At 37.0% G+C, this 18,740-nt stretch overlaps 2 long non-coding RNA genes across 2 annotated transcripts in view; both read left to right on the top strand.

Moving 5' to 3' along the window:
- The window catches only part of LOC121016257 (uncharacterized), a 557-nt gene extending 248 nt beyond the window's left edge, over positions 1-309 (top strand). Inside the window, exon 2 of the long non-coding RNA XR_005784182.1 lies at positions 160-309. This is a non-coding gene — a long non-coding RNA (uncharacterized LOC121016257). The remainder of the gene's footprint in view (positions 1-159) is intronic.
- LOC121016256 (uncharacterized) overlaps positions 1-18,740 on the top strand; it is a 181,470-nt gene that overhangs the window by 134,999 nt on the left and 27,731 nt on the right. The window lies entirely within an intron of this gene.

An 18,740-nucleotide genomic window follows, 5' to 3' on the forward strand; every position in this document is an offset into this window, starting at 1 on the left:
GGAGGGGCAGAGAGAGAGGGAGACACAGAATCGGAAACAGGCTCCAGGCTCTGAGCCATCAGCCCAGAGCCCGACGCGGGGCTCGAACTCACGGACCGCAAGATCATGACCTGGCTGAAGTCGGACGCTTAACTGACTGCGCCACCCAGGCGCCCCAAGGTTTGCTTCTTATAGGCAAAATTATTTTCCTAACCCTGATTGGTAAATGTTTACAAGTCTTTAAATTTAGTAGGATCCAGTCAATCAATGTGTATTTTTTTGATGTATAGTTTATATACAATAAAATGCACCCATTTTTAGTGAACAGTTTATTAAGTGTTATATATTTGCGTAATTTCCATCAAAATCAAGAGCTAGGACACTCCCATGACTCCAGTAAGATTCTTTAAGCCTATTTGCAGTCCATGATTGTCCTCACCCCACCAGCCTACACAGTTCCAGGGAAACACTAATCTGCTTTCAGTTACTATATATATGACTTTTTCTGATTTAGAATTTCATATAAACGGAATTCTATGGCATGTAAGCCTATATTGCTTGATTCTTTCATGCAGCATAACAGTGTTAACTGTATCAGTAGTCTCTTTATTGCTGCATAGTACTCCCTTGAATGGATATACTACAATGGTTTATACATTCATCTGTGGATTGACATTTAGACTGTTTCCAGTTTTGAAATATTATGAAGAAAGTTGCTGTGATAATGTAACTATGAGTGTTTTTCTAGAAATATGCTTTACTTTTCTTGGACAAACAAAACAAGTAAGTATGATTAATTTTATAACAAACTATCAAACTGCTTTCCAAAGTGGTTATATCATTTTAAACTACCACTAGCAAGGTGAGAGTTCCTGTTGCAGTATTCCATATCTTCATCAACAGTTGGTATTGCTAACCTTTTTGATTGTAGCTATTTTAATAGGTGTATAGAAGTAATTAATTATAGTTTTAATTTGCATTTCCTTGGTGCCTATTGATGACCATTTTTCATGTGCCGATTGGTCATTTGTGCATCTTCTCTTGTGAAGTATCTGATCAAATTTTTACCCATTTTTATATTGAGTTGTTTGTCCACTTATAATTGAGTTGAAAGATCACCTTATACTTTCCTGATACAAAATAATTTGTCAGCTACACATGTTGCAAATATTATTTTTCCAGTCTATAATTTGCTTGCTCATTTTCTTAATGGTGCTTTTCAAATATCAGAGTTTAAATTTTTTTTGAGGTGCAATTGACTTTTTATTCTTTTATGGTTGTGTTATGTGTGTGTATGTGTGTGTGTTTGGGTGTCCTATCTAAGAAATCTTTATCAACCTCACGGTTGCAAAGATTTTCTTCGTGATTCTGTCTGAAAGATTTAGCTTTTATTTTAGGTATACATCCACATCGAGTTAATTTCTTTGAAGGTAAAGGCTGAGGTTAGTTACGATTAAGTACAATATTTAACCAATGTAGGTCTTTACCCAAGTAGTATGGATTCTTCATATGTTTTTAGTCACTATTGTTTTGGCTATTCTATAGTCTTTGCATTTCCACATAAATTTCTCGTATGAATTTCAGAATTAGCTTGTCAAGTTTTACCCATCAGTTTGGTGGGATTTTCCTGGATTCTGATTGAGATTGTATAGAATTATAGACCAATTTAGAGAGAATTGGTATCTTAAAGGAATTGTTTTCCTTCTAATTCATGAATGTCCCAAATCTTTCCTGTATTCAGATGTCTTAGTTTCTTCCAGAAATGCTTTTTAAATTTTTAGTTTGCAGATATTGCACATATTTTATTAAATTTTCCCTAATAATGTCATTATATTAAAGTCATAACAAGTGAAATTTTAAAATTTCACATTCAAACTGTTCATTGCTAGCTATATATAGAAGTGCAATTAAGTTTGGTGTACTGATAGTCTGCGTTGTGACCTTAGTGAATTCAGTGATGACTTCTCGAAACTTGTATAAATTCTTCAAGATGTTCTAAGTGTGTGATGGTGTCATCTGTGAATACAGTTTTATTTCTTTATATCCAGTCTTTGTGCCTTTTATTTCCTTTAGTTGTCTCATTTCATTAACTAAGACTTTTAGTAATAAACACAGTAGAAGTGATCAGAAAAACTTACCTAATGCAAATATCTGAGGGAAATATTCAGTCTGTCATGACTACATATGATGATTCCTCTCATTCTTTTATATGTACTCTTTGTCAGGGTAAGAAAGTTCTCTTCTAACTTTGCTAAGATTTTTTTTTATCATAAATGACTGTTAAAAAAATTATTGAATGTTTTCCTGCATCTATTAGGATAAGCATATATTTTATCTCCTTTCTTTTACTAATACAGTGAAATATATTGATTGATATTCAAATGCTAAACTAATCTTGCAAACCTGAGATAAATCTTCATTGAAATACTTCTGGATTTTATCTACTAGAATTGTGTTAGGTATTTTTGTATTTATGTTCATCAAAGATATTTGTCTATAGTTTTCTTTTCCTAATCCTATTTTTGTCCAGTATTATTATCAGAATAATGCTGACCTCATAAAATGATTTAAGGAGTTTGCCCTCCTACTCTGTTTTTCTAAAGAGCTCCGGGAGAATTGGTATTATTCGTTCCTTAAGTTATATCATACAAATTACAAGTGAAGCTAAATGAAACTGGAATTGTCTTAGAAAGAAGGTTGTAATTACAAACATATGTGGCTTTTAAGCTTTTCTATGTTCTTTTGTGTTAGTTTTGGTAATTTGTTTCTATTAATGTGTTATTTTCATTTAATTTGTTGAATTTATGGCCTAATGTCTTTTATAATTTCCCCATAATGTCTTATTAATATGGGATCTCTAGTATTGTCTCCTCGTTCATTCTTGATGTTAGCAAATGTATCTTCTCTCTTTTTCACTTGATAACTCTGGCTAAGCACTTATCAAGTGTATGAAATCATTTATCTTTTTAGTAAACAAGCATTTTATTTTATTAATTTTCTGTTTGCCTATTTTCCATTTCCTTGATTTTACTCTAAAATTTATTATTTTCTTTTTTCTACTTCATTTGGGTATAACTTGCTTTCCCCCGCCCCATGTGGAATGTTTTGTTTCTTACTGTGGTAGCTTAGATTTTCATTCTTTCCTGTTTTCTATTACAAGCATTTTAGGTTAAAAAATATCCCCCTGAAAGGGTGTCTGGGAGAATCAGTCAGTTAAGCATCCTAACTTTGGCTCAGGTCATGATCTTGCAATCCGTGAGTGCCTGCCCACATCAGGTTCTGTGCTGACCTCTGAGAGCTTGGAGCCTGCTTCGGATTCTGTTTTTCCCTCTCTCGCTGCCCTTCCCTTGCTTGCTCCCTGTCTCTCTCTCTTTCAGAAATAAATAAACATTAAATTTTTTTAAATCCCCCTTGTATACTACTTTAGCTGCAGTCAATGCATTTTGATATGTTACTCAGTTCACAATATTTTCTAATTTCAAGTTTGATTTCTTCTAGAGCTGGGTTATTTAAAAGTATAGTTTTATCCCAATAAATGTAGATTTTCAGGATTAAAAATATTGAATCCTATTTTATTTTATTGTATTTTTTTAAATTTACATCCAAATTAGTTAGCATATAGTGCAACGATTTCAGGAGTAGATTCCTTAGTGCCCCTTACCCATTTTTAATTCTGTTATAGCCAGCTAATGTACTCTGTACCTTGTGACATTTATTGACTCTTCTTTTATGCCACAATATATGGTGTATTTGAGTGAATAATTCATGTATGTTTGAAAAGAATGTGTATTTTGCTATTGCAATGTGTCATGCTACATAAATGTCAATTAGTTCATATTGGTTGATAGATTTGCTGTCTACTTCTGTTAAACTGAGAGGGGATTTGAAATTTCCAATTATGACTGTCGATTTGTCTATCTTTTGTTGTAGTTCTATGACTTTTTGTTTTATATATTTTGAAATTTTGTTATAGTTGTGTATACTTGTGGGATTCTTATATGTTACTAATTAATTAGGTTTGTTACACCTTCATGAATTGGCTACTTCTCTTGAGAAACATACCTCTTTATCTCTTGGCTATCTTTGACCAGAGTCCATTTTGTCTGGTATTAATATAGATACTCTAGCTTTCTTTAGAGTGGTAATTAACTGGTATATGTTTTTCTATCTTTTAAATTTTATCCTGTTTCTCTTTTTATAGTTAATGTCTCTTTCTTGAAATTAACTATATCATATATTAACATAGTATATTGGTGGAAATTTGCTTTGGCCATCTAATCTGTCAATAGTTATATTTTGATTATAGTGTCACGACATGTATATTTAATGTAATTATTGATATAGTTGGGTTTGGATCTACCATTTTTCTCTTTTTGTGCACTTCATCTCATCTGTTTTCTGTTACTTTTTCACTTTTTCTGACTTCTTTTGGCATATGTAAACATGTTTTAAGCATTCCATTTTATCTTTTTCTCTGTTTTCCAATTATATTGAGAAATAATTGACATATATCACTGTATAAACTTAAGAGGTACAATATGACTGTTTAGTTTACATATATTGTGAAATGATTAACACAATGGGTTCAGCTAACATCTATCTACTCTTACAGGTACAGAAAGAAAGAAAGAAAGAAAGAAAGAAAGAAAGAAAGAAAGAAAGAAAGAAAGAGAAAGAAGGAAGGAAGGAAGGAAGGAAGGAAGGAAGGAAGGAAGGAAGGAAGGAAGGAAGAAAGAAAGAAAGAAAGAAAGAAAGAAAGAAAGAAAGAAAGAGGAAAGAAATTTCACCTATGATGAGAACTCTTAGGAATTATTCTCATCAACGTTCCTATGTGTTATAAAGCAATATTAGCTACAGTCATCATTGTATCCTATATTACCTTACAAATCTAAGTTTGTACCTTTTCACATTTTCCTCCAATTCCCCCTTCCCCCACCCTCTGCCTCTGAACTCTTTCTCTATGAGGCTTTTTTTGTATGTTTGTTTTTGTTGTTACATTCCACATAAAAGTGGGACCATGTCTTTCTCTGACTTTCACTTAGAAAATACCTTCAAGGTTTATCCATGTTGTTGCAAATGGTAGGATTTCCTCATTGTTTATGGCTGAATAATAGTTCATTGTATGTATATACCACAACTTTCTTGATATGCTCATGCACTGATGGACACTTTAGGTTGTTTCCATGTCTTAGCTATTGTAAATAATGCTCCTATGAATATGGGCGTGCTGATTTATTTTTGAGGTAGTGTTTTCACTTCCTTTGGTTATATTTCCAGAAGTGGAACTGCTGGATCATATGATAGTTATATATTTAAAAAAATTTTTGAGGATGCTCCTTACTGTTTTTCATAGTGGCTGTACCAAATTACAATCCTAACTGTGCAAGGGTTTTCTTTTCTGTGCATCACTACCAGCATTTCTAATCTCTTGTCTTTTTGATGATGGCCATTCTAACAGGCATGAAATGATATTTTATTTTGGTTCTAATTTGCATTGCCTTAATACTACTGATGTTTAGCATCTTTTTATGTACCTGTTGGCCTTGCATATATCTTCTTTGCAGAAAGGTCTAGTCAGATCCTTTTCCCAGTTTTAATTGGATTATATGGGTGTTTTTGCTATTGAATTGTATGGGTTCTTTATAGGTTTTAGATATTAATCCCTTGTGAGATCACCAGTTTGCAATTTTTTTTTCTATTCTGTAGGTTGTCTTCTCACTTTGTTGATGGTTTCTTTCACTATGCAGAAGCTTTTTTAGTTGATGCAGTCCCATTTGTTAATTTTTATTTTGTTGCTTTTGCTTTAGGTGTCATAACCAAAAAGTCATTGCCAAGACCCATGTCAAGGAGCTTTATTCCTATGTTTTACTCAAGGAGTTTCATGTCTTCAGGTCTTACATGTAGGTCTAATCCATTTTGAGTTAATTTTTGTGAGTGGTGTAAGATACAGTCCTGCTTTTATTCGTTTACATATGAATATCCAGTTATCCCACTATTTATTGAAGAGACCATCTTTTCCCCAATGAGTATTCCTGGCTTTCTTGTCAAATATTAGTTGACCACATATGCTTGGGTTTGTTCCATTGGTTTATTTGTCTGTTTTTACGCCAATATCATACTGTTTTGATGACTGTAGCATTATATGCTATCGCTTGAAATCAGGAAGAGTGATGCCTCCTTCTTTGTTTTTCTTTCTCAGGATTTTTTGGCTATTTGGAATCTTTTGTGGTTCCATATAAATTTTAGGATTGTTTGCTCTACTTCTGTAATAAATGCATTGGAATTTTGATAGGGATTTCATTGAATCTATAGATGGCCTTACTTATAGATGGTAGCACTGAAATTTTCACAATATTAATTTGTCCAATCTATGAACATGGGATGTCTTACCATTTATTTATATCTTACTTGATTTCTTTCATCAATGTCCTAGAGTTTTTAAAGTAGAGCTCTTTCACTTCTTTAGTTAAGTTTATTCCTACTTTATTGTTTTTGATGCTATTGTAAACAGGATCCATTTTTTATTTCTAAGAAATTTCAGTGTTGGCATATAGGAATGCTACTGAATTTTTATATGTTAATATTGTGTCTTGCAATTTTACTAATTTCATTGATTAGATCTAACAGTATTGTAGTTGAGTCTTTAGGATTTTGTATACATAAAACCATGTTGTCTGCAAATAGAGACAAATTTACTTCTTCCTTTCCAGTTGTGATACTTTTCATATGTTTTCATTTCCTGTCTGCTTTAGCTAGGACTTGTAGTACTATCCTGAATAGGAGGGGTGAAAGTGAACACCCTTTTCTTGTTCCTGATGTTAGAGGAAAAGCTTTCAGCCTCTCACCACTCAGTATGATGTTAACTGTAGCTTGTCCTATGTGGCCTTTATTATGTTGAGATATGTTCCTTCTTTACCTAATTTTTTAAGAAGTTTTATCATGGATTGATTTTTAATTTTATCAACTGCTTTTTTTGCATCTATTAAAATGATTATATGATTATTTTCTTTCATGTCATTATTGTGACATATCACATTGATTGATTTGCACATGTTGAATCATCCTTGCATCCCAGGGATAAATCCCACTTGGGACTTTATTTATTATTTATTTAGTTAGTTAGTTAGTTAGTTTTTAATATATGAAATTTATTGTCACATTGGTTTCCTACAACACCCAGTGCTCGTGCCAAAAGGTGCCCTCCTCATTACCCATCACCCACCCTCCCCTCCCTCCCACCCCCCATCAGCCCTCAGTTTGTTTTCAGTTTTTAAGTCTCTTATGCTTTGGTTCTCTCCCACTCTAACCTCTCTCTCTCTCTTTTTTTTTCCTTCCCCTCCCGCAAGGGTTCCTGTTAAGTTTCTCAGGATCCACATAAGAGTGAAAACATATGGTATCTGTCTCTCTCTGTATGGCTTATTTCACTTAGCATAACACTCGCCGGTTCCGTCCACATTGCTACAAATGGCCATATTTCATTCTTTCTCACTGCCATGTAGTATTCCATTGTGTATATAAACCACAATTTCTTTATCCATTCATCAGTTGATGGACATTTAGGCTCTTTCCATAATTTAGCTATTGTTGAGAGTACTGCCATAAACATTGGGGTACAAGTGCCCCTATGCATCAGTACTCCTGTATCCCTTGGGTAAATTCCTTGTAGTGCTACTTCTGGGTCATAGGGTAGGTCTATTTTTTAATTTTTTGAGGAACCTCCACACTGTTTTCCAGAGTGGCTGCACCAGTTTGCATTCCCACCAACAGTGCAAGAGGGTTCCTGTTTCTCCACATCTTCTCCAGCATCTAGTCTCCTGATTTGTTCATTTTTGGCCACTCTGACTGGCGTGAGGTGTTATCTGAGTGTGGTTTTGATTTGTATTTCCCTGATGACGAGCGACGTTGAACATCTTTTCGTGTGCCTGTTGGCCATCCGGATGTCTTCTCTAGAGAAGTGTCTATTCATGTTTTCTGCCCATTTCTTCACTGGATTATTTGTTTTTCAGGTATGGAGTTTGGTGAGCTCTTTATAGGTTTTGGATACTAGCCCTTTGTCCGATATGTCATTTGCAAATAGCTTTTCCCATTCTGTTGGTTGCCTTTTAGTTTTATTTATTGTTTCTTTTGCTGTGCAGAAGATTTTTATCTTCATGAGGTCCCAATAGTTCATTTTTGCTTTTAATTCCCTTGCCTTTGGGGATGTGTCAAGTAAGAAATTGCTACAGCTGAGGTCAAATAGGTCTTTTCCTGCTTTCTCCTCTAGGGTTTTGATGGTTTCCTGTCTCACATTCAGGTCATTTATCCATTTTGAATTTATTTTTGTGAATGGTGTGAGAAAGTGGTCTAGTTTCAACCTTCTGCATGTTGCTGTCCAGTTCTCCCAGCAGCATTTGATAAAGAGACTGTCTCTTTTCCATTGGATATTCTTTCCTGCTTTGTCAAAGATCAGTTGGCCATACTTTTGTGGGTTTAGTTCTGGGGTTTCTATTCTATTCCATTGGTCTATGTGTCTGTTTTTGTGCCAATACCATGCTGTCTTGATGATTACAGCTTTGTAGTAGAGGCTAAAGTCTGGGATTGTGATGCCTCCCAATTTGGTCTTCTTCTTCAAAATTACTTTGGCTATTCGGGGCCTTTTGTGGTTCCATATGAATTTTAGGATTGCTTGTTCTAGCTTCGAGAAGAATGCTGGTGCAATTTTGATTGGGATTGCATTGAATGTGCAGATAGCTTTGGGTAGTATTGACATTTTGACAATATTTATTCTTCCAACCCATGAGCATGGAATGTTTTCCCATTTCTTTATATCTTCTTCAATTTCCTTTCTAAGCTTTCTATAGTTTTCAGCATACAGATCTTTTACATCTTTGGTTAGATTTATTCCTAGGTATTTTATGCTTCTTGGTGCAATTGTGAATGGGATCAGTTTCTTTATTTGTCTTTCTGTTGCTTCATTATTAGTGTATAAGAATGCAACTGATTTCTGTACATTGATTTTGTATCCTGCAAATTTGCTGAATTCATGAATCAGTTCTAGCAGGCTTTTGGTGGAGTCTGTCCGATTTTCCATGTATAATATCATGTCATCTGCAAAAAGTGAAAGCTTAACTTCATCTTTGCCAATTTTGATGCCTTTGATTTCCTTTTGTTGTCTGATTGCTGATGCTAGAACTTCCAACACTATGTTAAGCAACAGCAGTGAGAGTGGACATCCCTATCGTGTTCCTGATCTCAGGGAAAAAGCTCTCAGTTTTTCCCCACTGAGGATGGTGTTAGCTGTGGGCTTTTCATAAATGGCTTTTATGATATTTAAGTATGTTCCTTCTATCCCGAGTTTCTTGAGTGTTTTTATTAAGAAAGGATGCTGAATTTTGTCAAATACTTTTTCTGCATCGATTGACAGGATCATATGGTTCTTATCTTTTCTTTTATTAATGTGATGTATCACGTTGATTGATTTGTGAATGTTGAACCAGCCCTGCATCCCAGGAATGAATCCCACTTGATCATGGTGAATAATTCTTTTTATATGCTGTTGAATTTGATTTGCTAGTATCTTATTGAGAATTTTTGCATCCATATTCATCAGGGATATTGGCCTGTAGTTCTCTTTTTTTACTGGGTCTCTGTCTGGTTTAGGAATCAGAGTAATACTGGCTTCATAGAATGAGTCTGGAAGTTTTCCTTCCCTTTCTATTTCTTGGAATAGCTTGAGAAGGATAGGTATTATCTCTGCTTTAAACGTCTGGTAGAACTCCCCTGGGAAGCCATCTGGTCCTGGACTCTTATTTGTTGGGAGATTTTTGATGACTGATTCAATTTCTTCACTGGTTATGGGTCTGTTCAAGCTTTCTATTTCCTCCTGATTGAGTTTTGGAAGTGTGTGGGTGTTTAGGGATTTGTCCATTTCTTCCAGGTTGTCCAGTTTGTTGGCATATGGTTTTTCATAGTATTCCCTGATAATTGCTTGTATCTCTGAGGGATTGGTTGTAATAATCCCATTTTCATTCATGATTTTATCTATTTGGGTCATCTCCCTTTTCTTTTTGAGAAGCTTGGCTACAGGTTTATCAATTTTGTTTATTTTTTCAAAAAACCAACTCTTGGTTTCGTTGATCTGCTCTACAGTTTTTTTAGATTCTATATTGTTTATTTCTGCTCTGATCTTTATTATTTCTCTTCTTCTGCTGGGTTTAGGATGTCTTTGCTGTTCTGCTTCCATTTCCTTTAGGTGTTCTGTTAGATTTTGTATTTGGGATTTTTCTTGTTTCTTGAGATAGGCCTGAATTGCAATGTATTTTCCTCTAAGGACTGCCTTCGCTGCATCCCAAAGCATTTGGATTGTTGTATTTTCATTTTCGTTTGTTTCCATATATTTTTTAATTTTTTCTCTAATTGCCTGGTTGACCCACTCATTTTTAGTAGGGTGTTCTTTAACCTCCATACTTTTGGAGGTTTTCCAGACTTTTTCCTGTGGTTGATTTCAAGCTTCATAGCATTGTGGTCTGAAAGTATGCATGGTAGGGTCTCAATTCTTGTATACTTATGAAGAGTTGTTTTGTGACCCAGAATGTGATCTATCTTGGAGAATGTTCCATGTGCACTCGAGAAGAAAGTATATTCTGTTGCTTTGGGATGCAGAGTTCTAATATATCTGTCAAGTCCATCTGATCCAATGTCTCATTCAGGGCCCTTGTTTCTTTATTGACCGTGTGTCTAGATGATCTATCCATTTCTGTAAGTGGGGTGTTAAGGTCCCCTGCAATTACCACATTCTTATCAATAAGGTTGCTTATGTTTGTGAGTAATTGTTTTATATATTTGGTGGCTCCTGTATTAGTCTCATAGACATTTATAATTGTTAGCTCTTCCTGATGGATAGACCCTGTAATTATCATATAATGCCCTTCTTCATCTCTTGTTACAGCCTTTAATTTAAAGTCTAGTTTGTCTGATATAAGTATGGCTACTCCAGCTCTCTTTGGATTTCCAGTAGCATAATAAATAGTTCTCCATCCCCTCACTTTCAATCTGAAGGTGTCCTCAGGTCTAAAATGAGTCTCTTGTAGACAAGAGACTCATTGGTCTTGGTTTTTTATGCATTCTGATACCCTATGTCTTTTGGTTGGTGCATTTAGTCCATTTGCATTCAGTGTTATTATAGAAAGATATGAGTTTAGAGTCATTGTGATGTCTGTAGGTTTCATGTTTGTAGCTATGTCTCTGGTACTTTGTCTCACAGGATCCCCCTTAGGATCTCCTGTAGGGCTAGTTTAGTGGTGATGAATTCCTCAGTTTTTGTTTGTTTGGGAAGACCTTTATCTCTCCTTCTATTCTAAATGACAGATTTGCTGGGATAAAGGATTCTTGGCTGCATATTTTTTCTGTTCATCACATTGAAGAGTTCCTGCCATTCCTTTCTGGCCTGCCAAGTTCCAGTAGAGATCCATCACGAGTCTCGTCGGTCTCCCTTTATATGTTAGAGCACGTTTATCCCTAGCTGCTTTCAGAATTTTCTCTTTATCCTTGTATTTTGCCAGTTTCACTATGATATGTGTGCAGAAGATAGATTCAAGTTACGTCTGAAGGGAGTTCTCTGTGCCTCTTGGACTTCAGTGCCTATTTCCTTCCCCAGATCAGGGAAGTTCTCAGCCATTATTTCTTCAAGTACACCTTCAGCACTTTTCCCTCTTTCTTCCTCCTCTGGAATACCAATTATGCGTAGATTATTTCTTTTTATTGCATCACTTAGTCCTCTAATTTTCCCCTCATACTCCTGGATTTTTTTATCTAGCTTTTTCTCAGCTTCATCTTTTTCCATAATTTTATCTTCCAGGTCACCTATTCTCTCCTCTGCCTCTTCAATCTGAGCTGTGGTTGTCTCCATTTTATTTTGCAGCTCATTTATAGCATTTGTTAGCTCCTCCTGGCTGTTCCTTAGTTCCTTGATCTCAGTAGCACTAGATTCTCTGCTGTCCTGTATACTGTTTTCAAGCCCAGTGATTAATTTTATGACTATTATTCTAAATTCACTTTCTGTTATATTGTTTAAATCGTTTTTGATCAGTTCATTAGCTGTCGTTATATCCAGGATGTTTTTTTGAGAGGAATTCTTCCATTTCGTCATTTTGGATAGTCCCTAGAGTCGTTCGAAATTGTGGGGCACTTCCCCTATGCTGTCTTGAATAACTTGCGTTGGTGGGCGGTGCCACAGTCAGACCTGATGTCTGCCCCCAGCCCACCGCTGGGGCCACAGTCAGACTGGTGTGTACCTTCTCTTCCTCTCTCCTAGGGGCGGGATTCACTGTGGGGTGGCGTAGCCTGTGGGGGCTACTTGCACAATGCCCTGCTTCTGGTGCTGGGGATCTGACATAATCGCTGGGGTGGATCGGCAAGGTGCACAGGGGTTGGAGGGGCAGGCTCACCTCGCTTTTCCTTCGGTCATCCGCTTCGGGAGGGGCCCTGCGGCACTGGGAGTGAGTCAGACATGCTGCTGGAGGGATGGATCCGCAGAAGCACAGTGTTGGTTGTTTGCGCAGTGCAAGCAAGTTCCCTGACAGGAACTGGTTCCCTTTGGGATTTTGCCTGGGGGATGAGGGAGGGAGATGGTGCCTGTGAGCGCCTTTGTTCCCCGCCAAGCTGAGCTCTGTCGTCTGGGGATCAACAACTCTCCCTCCCGTAGTCCTCCAGCCCTCCTGCTCTCCGAGCAGAGCTATTAGCTTATAACTTTCCAGATGTTAAGTCCTGCTTGCTGTACTAACACATTCCGTCTGGCCCCTCCGCTTTTGCAAGCCAGACTCGAGGGCTCTGCTTTGCCGGCAGGCCGCCCCTTTGCCCCGGGTCCCTCCCGCCAGTCCGTGTAGCGCGCACTGCCTCTCCACCCTTCCTACCCTCTTCTGTGGGTGGGCCTCTCGTCTGCGATTGGCTCCAGAGAATCCGTTCTGCTAGTCTTCTGGTGGTTTTCTGGGTTATTTAGGCAGGTGTGGGTGGAATCTAAGTGATCAGCAGGATGCGGTGAGCCCAGCGTCCTCCATGCCACCATCTTCCCCCACTTGGGACTTAATATGCTATTGAATTTTATTTGTGTTAGTGTCAGGCGTTGGGTGGGGTAAAGATAGGAGTTAGAGTCAAAAAGAATTTTTTGTAGTTTAAGGCTTTATTGGGAACTAAGGTTCTGGGTGAGGTTCCGTGACTCAGGGAGTGAGAGGAGTCAGGGAAGTTGCACCCGCGTATGGTGGGGTAGGGTTTTTAAGCTGCAGCAGTTCCGGGTTTAGGTTCGGGTGGGTCTTTCTTTCTTGCCAGGTTTTGCTGTTGCTCAGTGATAGGTTGACCTTCAGTTCGTTCTGGCAAGCTGCTAGGGGCTTTCCGTTGGATTGTGCTGGCGCTCGGTGATTGGTTGAGCTTCAGTTTGTTCCAGTGCGCTGGCGAGATGGCTGTCCCCTTCCAGGGACATCCTAACAATTTTTTAGTATCTTATTGAGAATTTTTGCATCTATTTTGATCAGAGATATTGGGCTATAGTTTTCTTTTTTCTATTTTTTAAAATGTTTAATGTTTATTATTTTTGAGAGAAAGAGAGAAAGAGAGAGAGACAGAGAGCAAGAAGAGGAGGAGTAGAGAGAGAGGGGGACACAGAATCTGAAGAAGGATCCAGGCTCTGAGCTGTCAGCACAGAGACTGATACGGGACTCAAATTCACGAACCGTGAGATCATGACCTGAGCTGAAGTCTGATGCTCAAGTGACTGAGCCACCCAGGCGCCCCTGTATTTTTCTTTTTTAGTCGTGTCCTTTTCTGGTTTGGGTATCAAGGTAATGTTGGCATCATGAAATAATTTGGGAGTGTTCTCTCTTCTGATTTTTTGAGAAGCATTGATGTAAATCTTTCTTTAAATGTTTGGTAAAATTCACCAGTGAAGCCCTCTGGTCCTGAGCTTATCTCTGTTGGGAGATTTTTAATTACTTATTTAATATCCTTACTAATAATTGGCTGATTCAGACTTTCTATTTCTTCCTTACACAGTCTTGGGAGATTGTATGTTTCTAAGAATTTTTCCATTTCTTCTAGGTTGTTCAGTTTGTTGGCATATATTTGTTCATAATAACCTCTTATGATCTTTTAAGGTTTTGTGTTACAGTTGTAATATGTCCTTTTTCATTTATAATTTTGTTGATTTGGGTCCTTTCTATTTTTCCTTGGTTAGGTTAGCTGAGGGTTTGTCAAATTTGTTTTTATCTTTTCAAAAAATCGATTATTAATTTGGTTAATCTTTTCAAATATTTTTTGTACTCTATTTCATTTATTTCTGTTCTAAACTATATTATTTTCTTTCTTCTACTAACTTTGGGATCGGTTTGCTCTTCATTTTCTAGTTTCTTAGGGCATAGAGTTATGCTATTTATTTGGTTTTTTTTTCCTTGCTTTTTAAAATAGGTGTTTATTACTATAAACATTCCTCTTAGAACTGCTTTGGCTGCATCCTGCATCTTCTGGTATGTTGAGTTTCCTTTTCTTTGTGAATATATTTTTTTTTTATTTCCCCTTTGATTTCTTGATCCACTGGTTGCTCAGAACAGTCTTGTTTAATTTCCAAGGTGAATTTTCCAATTTTCCTCTTATTGATTCCTCGTTTCATGCCATGGTGGTCAGAGAAGATACTTGGAATGATTTCAAATATCTTGAATTTTAAAGACTCGTTTTATGGTCTAATATATGATCTATCCTGTAAAGTTTCATGTGAGCTTGAGAAGACTGTGTATTCTGCTCTTGTTGGTTAGAATGTTTTGTATATATCTGCTAGATCCATTTGGTCTATAGTGTTGTTCAAATCTGCTCTTTCCCTTATTGATTTTATGTCTGGTTGATCTATTCATTGTTGACAGAGGGGTATTAAATCCCAAGCTATTATTGTATTACTGTTTATTTCTCTTTCTGGCTTTGTTACTTTTTGTTTTATATATTTAGGGGCTTTAATGTTGGGTGCATAAATATTTATAATTATTATATCTTATTGATGTTCTGACCACTTTATCATAAAGTCTATTTTTTTATTGTTACCATATTTGAAATTCTTTTTCCATCCCTTCACTCTTAGTCTGTGTGTATCTTTAAGGCTAAAGTGAGTATCTTGTAGACAGGATATTGTTGGATATGCTTTTTATACATTCAAACATCTTGTGTATTTTAATTGGAGAATTTTATCTGTTTACATTGAAATAAATTATAGATAAATAAGGAATTACTGTTGACATTTTATTATTTGTTTTATGGTTATTTTATAGATCCATTGTTACTCATTTATTATCCTGCTGTTATTGTTTTTTTTAACGTGTTTTGATGACTTTTGGTATAGTATGCTTTGACTTCTTTATTGTGTTCTTTTGTGTAATTATTGCAGGCTTTTCCCTTGTGGTTACTATAAGGCTTACATAAAATATATTAAACTTAAAACACCCTATTTTAAACTAATAATAACTTCAGTAGAACTCATAAACGTTACACTTTTACTTCTCTTCGTCCTCACATTTTATGTTATTACTGTTAACAGTTTACATGAGTTTAATATTGTGCAACTATTAACAGATTAGTAGTAATGGTATTATGGTTATATGGCTATATATATGTAGTTATGGTTTTTACTGCATTCTTTTTTTTAAAAATTTTAACCTAGAAGTTTAAGTGGATTACAAACCACTCTTGTTACCATATTGCAGAATCTAACTATGTCTATGTATTTACCATAACTAGTGAGATTTACACTACCTTCTTATGTTTTTATGATACTAATCAGTGTTCTTTTACTTACACTCATAGAACTCCCTTTTTAGCATTTTTTGTAAGGCAGGTCTGGTGAAAATGAACTCCTTCAGTGTTTGTTTGTTTAAGAAAATCATTATCCCTACTCTTTTCTAAAAAACAGCCTTGCTGGGTATAGAATTATTGTTTGACAATTACCTTCTTTCAGTGTGTTGAATATGTCATCCCATTCTTTCCTGGCCTAAAAAGTTTCTGATGAGAAATCCTCCAGTAGTCTTATGTATGTAGCCTTCTATGTAACTTAACTTTTTTCTCTTGCTGCTCTTAAAATTCTTTCTGTTTCTGACTTTTGACAATTTAATTATAGTGTGTCTCAGTGTAGCCCTGGACTCAGGTTCAAACTTTTTGGGGTCCCTTGGTCCTCATAGATTTGGATATCCATTTCTCTCCTCAGGTTTGGGAAGTTTTTCTGTCCATTGTTATTTTAAATATACTTTCTGTCCCTTTCTCTTCTTCTTCTTCTGGAATTCCCATAATGCAAATATTGTTTCTCTTCATTTCATTGTGGTCCATAATTCCCACAGGCTTTCTTCACTCTTTTCATTCTTTTTTTGTTTAGTTTTGTTTCTCTGACTAGATAATTTCCAATGTTGTATCTTCCAGGTTGCTGATTCGTTCTTCTGTATAGTCAACTCTTCTTCTGAAAGAAAGTAGAGTTTTGAAACTTTGAAATTCTATTTTTCAATTCAGTTATTGTATTTTTCAACTATAGGATTTCAGTTTGATTTTCTGATGGTTACTGTTTTCTTGTCAAACTTTTCATTTTGTTGATGCATTATTTTTTCTAATTTTGTTTTATTGTCTGTCTGTGTTTCTTGTAGTTTGTTAAACTTCCTTAAGAATATCATTCTGAATTTTTTGTCTGATAGTTTGTTGATTTGCATCTCTTTATGGTCAGTTATTGGAGCTTTATTAGTTTATTTTTGTGGTCTTATAATTACCTGATATTTTTATGATCCTTGACTTTATATTTGTATCTGCACATTTGAGTAATCAAGCTCCTCTTCTAGACATTACAGGTTTGCTTTGACAGAGTTTTTCACCTGTCAGCTCCACTTGTGCTTCTGGGTGTTACTGCTGATAATGTCTTTGAGCAAGTGAGTACTGCGACTATGATCTATTTTGAGGCTACCCAACTATTTGAGCTCTGAGAATGGGGATAAGAGTTGTGCCAATGGCTGAAAAAGTTGGATAGGACTGCTGATTTGGTTTCCTACCCAAGTGAGCTATAGGATGGACTCTGTGTTTACATGGATTCTCTGGTCAGATTTACCAAGTAGTCAGGACTCAGTGCTATATTCAGTAGTAGGTAGGGCCATGAATTAGCTTTCCTGCTCTGGCAGGCAACAGGATGGGATCCAGGGCCTATACTGCTCATTATTTGGTGACCCAAATCAGTCCAGTGTATACTAAATTCCCTGGTCAGGTGAGGCTACCAATTTTACTCTGCAGATGGGAGAAGCTACATACTGCCATCTGTTCAAGTGCCTCTGTTGAATGGGATATTCAGCTTCCCATGTGTTCTGGTTAGGTTCCCTGCTCAGACAAGCTTAAGGCTGTTTTCGGTTATAAGCGGGGCTATGAATTAGATTCCCTGCCTGGGCGAAGCAACTTCAAAACCAGTAAGACTCTTTGTTGTCTTAACTCAAAGCTGTACCCCAAGTTAGGGGGTAGGTTAGTTTCCCTGACTGAACAAGGCCATTGGCTTTGCCCTGCAAACTATCAGCTCTGCCCACCTCTTGGCTTGAATGTCCCTGGGCTGCACAGTTTCCAGGAATTCTCTCCAGCTCTCTGGTAAGATAGGGCTGGAAGATACTTCCCACATAGTGGGTAGGGCTGTCTCCGCTCCCTTGCCTGGGTTGGACAGGAAGAGGCTGCTTCAAGCCACTCTCAATTTCCTAAATAGGCTCTCAGGTTTGGAGGGGCCAGGAGCTACTCTCAGTCTTGGCTATGAATCATTATTTCTGCCTGTGTTCCATGCCTGAGTCCTGGGACTGGCTTTGCTCTGTAGGGATGAACTCTGCCCCCTGACCCCTCCTCCCTGCATACCACTGGGTCAGCCCTCCTTGTCAGATGGAACCAGAAGATACTTTCCATAGCAGGTGGGTCTGTGATTCAGCTCCTTCCCTGGGTGTAGGAAAACTGGGTGCTGGGGCCAGCAAAACTTTTTCTTGAGGATCCAAATCACGCAGTTCTTTACCCCACCAGTTCCTTGGTCAAAGTTCACCACCAACTTGGATGAGCAAAACCACCAATTGGGCACTTTAGGTAAGAACTTGGTCTGTCAAGATCAATGTGTTGGCTACTACAAGCCCCTCCCCCTTCTCTGACATAGTCATATTCCCAGTGGTTGAGCCCCACTGATTTCTGTCCCTGTGGTGTAAGATCAGGGTAAAGGTTTCAACAAAATGACCCACAGTTCTGGTGGGGATGCTCGCTGTCCTCCCTGGATTCTTTTTTCCCACTGGAGGAACCAGAGGCTCAGGGAAAACCTTTTGTGTTGGCCTGGGGGATGGGGAGTGCAGCCATTTGCAGTCACTTCTCTTACCTTTCCAATGCAGTCTGTCTTCATCTCTTTGGTGCAGGGGCTGGTGCTTGAACATCGCCCAAGTGTTCTTGGATCTTTTCAGTGGTGTCTTGCTCCTGAACAGATGTTAGTTGTTTTTCCTGTGAGGGGAGTAAGTCAGGAACAACCTATATCATCGGCTTGGTGATGTCACTTTGTAACCGAACCAACTTGAGTTCATGCCATGGTAAATCAGAAACTGTACCAGGTTGAGTTGCAGCACAAAGGAAACTTTATTTGCAGCAAATAAGGAGATCACAGAGAACAGCTTCCAAGGCTGAGAACTCCTTGAGCAAGAGTGAATGGGTTCCTTTTATTTAGGGTTAGGATGAATATTTATAGAGTGAAGCTTTGTCATGGCATGTAGAGGCAGGCATAA

The sequence above is a fragment of the Herpailurus yagouaroundi genome, unplaced genomic scaffold (assembly GCF_014898765.1).
Source record: "Herpailurus yagouaroundi ecotype Mexico unplaced genomic scaffold, PumYag 210, whole genome shotgun sequence".
Taxonomy (NCBI): Eukaryota; Metazoa; Chordata; class Mammalia; order Carnivora; family Felidae; genus Herpailurus; species Herpailurus yagouaroundi.